The sequence below is a fragment of the mitochondrial genome of Lactuca serriola, assembly GCF_051521515.1.
Source record: "Lactuca serriola mitochondrion, complete genome".
Classification (NCBI taxonomy): domain Eukaryota; kingdom Viridiplantae; phylum Streptophyta; class Magnoliopsida; order Asterales; family Asteraceae; genus Lactuca; species Lactuca serriola.
Genome location: NC_042378.1, coordinates 250,699 through 255,000, shown reverse-complemented (window position 1 = coordinate 255,000; position 4,302 = coordinate 250,699). Strand labels below are relative to the sequence as shown.

Genomic DNA, 4,302 nt, shown 5'->3' with positions numbered 1-4,302 from the left:
CAACTAGGGAAGTTTCCAAACTCAAATTCGAAATGAGATCTTCCATCTTGATTAGCATGGTAGGTAGGCATGAAAGATGAGGCAAAGAATGTTCCGCATCTCCCCGGCCAGAAGCTTTCAAGACAGGCAAAGGTAAGGGGAAAAACAGTGAAGAATGACTTTGCTAGGAGTTAGGACCTTTCATCCAATACATGTAAGGGGATTTTGATCCCAATAGAATGCTATTTTACCTAGGTAAAACCCACGTTAAGGATACCTCTTTATACCCTTTCTATTATAGGCTTAAAGCATGAGGGTGGACCCTTATTTTAGCTTGCCTATAGCAGGTATTAGAGAAGGATGACCCGCATGTGGGTGAAAAGCCTCTCTAATAGCGGAGAGTGATAGTACGATGGATAGGTCTCATCAGAGGTTCTGGCTGGTATTGCTGCTATAAGTCCGTTCGGGGAGTCCGTGGCATAAAAAAAGAAGGATTTGAGTCTGAGAAAGACTGTTTCCCCATTTTCATACGAATAGTGAGAAATCTCAGAGTTTCTCCAGTTGGGGCATAGAAAGAAGACCTGAACTCGGTGTTTCCTCAATCTGAATAGATCAATCTGGATTATAGGCCAGCAAGCCCGGAACCAGCAAGTGGGAGCCTGCTGGCAAAGAGAATGTTAGTGAGTCTTAGCCATGATCAGACGAATGGTGTCAAAGACGAGAAAGAAGAAAGAGGAAAATGAGACATTCAATCATGATTTAGCGGGGGCAGTTAGACGATGCAAGGTATGCTTCAGAAGGCCTAGTTCAATCTGAGAGGTTTCCCATGCTCTCGCTCCTTAGAAAGATTAGGTGATAGGATACGCCGACCTTTAGTTAGAAAGAGCCGGGTGACCCCCTATCAATCTGCTTTCGCCGCTAGCCTCTCCTTTGCTTTTTTAGGTTTCCCATGCCTTGAAGAGGTTAGAGAGGGATATCAAATCCGGATTGAAAGATAGGCATAGATAGTCTAATCAAGAGGATTAGGCATGAGCATACAAAATCAGTCAAATATGAGAAAGATAGATACGAAATCCGGATCAAAAAGATAGAGATATCAGAAATCCGGTATGGAATGCTAGATCAATCTGAAAGATGAGGCATGAATGCTAGAAGGCAGGGATAGGTATTCAACCAGAAACCTGAACCCTTTAAGTCGTTCCTTCTATGGGTAAGTCAAGTTCAGTTAGAAAGTCCTTCCCTCTCTGCTCATCCTTCCCCGTTCCTAGCTTAGCTCTCACTATTGAAGCTCGTACGCAATGAGCCTCTCACGTTTCACTGAGATTGCTGCTTAGTCCTTCTCAAAAGCCTAATTCGTTCGCCTATGAATAGTCAGCCGATAAAAGTAGAATTCTTTCGCCTATAGGTAGCCAAAATCCCGGAAAAAAGGAACTTGATGATGTTCTTCTCCCCTCGTGGTCTCTATCTATAGATCCTAGACGGCGGAGACCATCTAGCTATTCATTAAGAAATGCCTGAAATGCTTGCTTTAAGCCGCGTACGAAAACCCCACATGCACCTTTCACCCCTCGAAAATACCCTGATAATGAAAGTCAGCGCCCTTCGAATGGACAATGGGGGAAGGTTTGTCTTCCATGGTAGCTAGGTAGCCCCGCATGAAGGTGACTCGCCCCCGATTGTAGGAAGCCCACTCTACAGTCTGACATGCTTTCCGTATCTAAGGTAAGGGGAATAATGCTAATCTATGTGCCAAGGAAGGTAGGCCTTTAAGGGAAGTAATTCATCCGGTAGGTACTACTAACTAGAAGAGATTGAGAAAAAGGGATTTTATCTCCCTAAGGTCGAGTCTCCTTCCTATCCTTTTCAGTCTGTTTTCACTTCCTCCATCTTTGGAATTGAATCAATAGTAGCAGAAGGAGGCAAGTAACTGATTAAGGAAAGGCATGAGTTTCATTTTCCAAGTAAGTTATGAAAAAAAGTTCTTATTAGCTTTCACCCTTTCTCCGCTTCAAAAGGAGCCGAATTTCAAGAACTTAAGACTTTTTAGACGGCCCTAAAGAAAGAAGTACAGGAGCTGAAGTCGATTCGCCAACAGAGAAGGGGGGTCGGACATGAATACGATTTGCGGACATGAAACATAATAAAGGCAGATGCCAAGAAGTGGGCAAGGAACTTCCATAGGGACTTGTAGTCTTTACTTCCTTTGGAGGCTGGGATAATAAGGGCTTCAGTTGTTGAAGAAAATGTCCCGATGAACCTTTATTCGCACTTTATGTCGCTAACCCGTGGCGGACAGAGCTAGCAGGTGACGGTAAAGGTACCTCCACATTTCGAACCTCGGGAGAGAAGGACGTTGATCGAGCTTTTCCATGCCTAGTCCCAGTTTCGGTTAAAGACCCAGAACGGGCTACAGATCTATACTAATGAAGTTTTTATGTGAGAAAGTCAAGCCAGGAAGTCCTTCTCTCATTCTGGTGCTTGTAAGATAAGACCAGTAGATGAATTAGGAAAGAGGGCCTATGCCCGGTTAAAGTGAAAGGCTGTAGTGAGAGCGACGGGGCTTACTTTCTCTTTGGTTCAGCTACTAAATAGATAAGTCATTTCTGCTCGACTATAGCCATCGGGGTGGGGATGAGGCAGAAACACTTGCCGCACGTGATAATGCCACATTAGATAGAACAGTTCCCTATCAATGGAAGCCTTCGATGAAGAAGGTAAGTAAATGCTACTTAAGAAGCACAAGCACCCTTTTTTATTCACTAAGGATGAGATGGTGCAGGAGCGGGTCGATGATGACACTGGGGAAGCCCAGTCAACCAATAGGGGGAAAAAAATTCCATTCACTTGTTTAACTGCTAAGAATAATTTTATCTTTCGACTGGGAACTGCTTACCTTTGGTGCTTTCTATTTTTTTATATAAGGTAGTAATCCCGTAGAGGCAAGGGCGAATCGAGTTAGCATCCCGCCATTCATGCCATGCCTTGTCAGCTAGGCTAGTTAGCTAATTCCTTCCAAGAAAATAGATTATGCGATGATGCGCGTAATAGATCTCTTATTAGGTTATTAAAAAGTCATTTCTAGAGGAATGGGCCATGGAAGACTAAGAGAAGAGAACCTGAAATGAAAGGTCAGATAGTGAAAGATGAACAAGAAGCCACAACTCGAAGGCTAATTCATGCTTTGCCAATGAGTGATGTTATTTTACTTAATATCCCAAGTTAGGAATAAGATCACAGCTTATCCCGCCACAAAGCGATTAAAATCTCTTTTCCATAGGCGCTAACTCTTACTTAAACAGCTTCGCTTCCTTCCCCAGATGCATGAGATGAAGGAAAGCGAGGGCGAAAGGAAGGCTTTGACTAACTCCTTCTAGGGTGTAATTCCAAGCTCTCGTATGGCTATGAGACTCACAATCAGGCGTCGCACCTTAGTAAGCTTTCAGGAAAGTCAGGACTATTTATTGCCGCATCAAGGAAAGATGAAATATTTTCTGTTAATACTCTTTATTCCCACATTTTTTGAATCCAAGAAGGAGTTCGATATCCGTCTAAAAAAAATAGAAGAGAGAAAGTCTAATTCCACATCTATTAGGGGCACTGAGTATATGGTGTAAGTCCTTGCTGTGTTAGCTAGGCCACCTGCCTGAAGCGTTGAAGATAGAAAATTATGGTTGCTTGTTGATTGATTCGGCGTAACGAGTGATAGAGATACCTTACGAGGGTTTAAGGAAAGAAGTTCGTTCAGGATGTTAAACTTTTTTCAATCGGGCTGTGGACCCATAGACATTGAGATTGATGAGACTCGGGAACGAGGTCGTCCCCTGTTCGTTGTTTTTCCTGAGAGAAAGATGGTCTCGAAGCACACTCTGGTTCGCGCCAATCCCTTCACTCCAGTAATCCATACCCGGACGTCCGCGATGGCGTAAGCACGTCGCAAGTCTGCTCACCGGTTATTGCATTAAGCACCGGTAATTCACCAAAAGCAAGAGGCTCCTAAAAATTTTAGAGTCAGATTCACGTGCAGCCTTGATCTTATTATACGATATACCACAAAATTTTCTATTCGATGGACCAGGAGGAACAATCGAAAAAAGCTCGACCAGTACGGTATCTCTTTGAATCCTGAATATGGTGATACCCCCGATTGTACCAATCTACATATGTCTATCCCCGTTACTAGTTATTGTCATTTGGATTCCTTTACTTTATTTGTCCGATGAGAAATGCGAAACGAAAGAAGGATCCTCCTGCTGGGAAATTAGATCCTACTCTTTGTCCACAGAAAATGGAGAGAGGAATTGATGTCTTTTTTGAATCCGGCGT

At 43.3% G+C, this 4,302-nt stretch overlaps 1 annotated feature.

Annotated features, from left to right (window-relative positions):
- Nucleotides 1–4,256: 4,256 nt before the first annotated feature.
- Nucleotides 4,257–4,302: part of a dispersed repeat (second copy of repeat X-06) that runs on past the window's edge.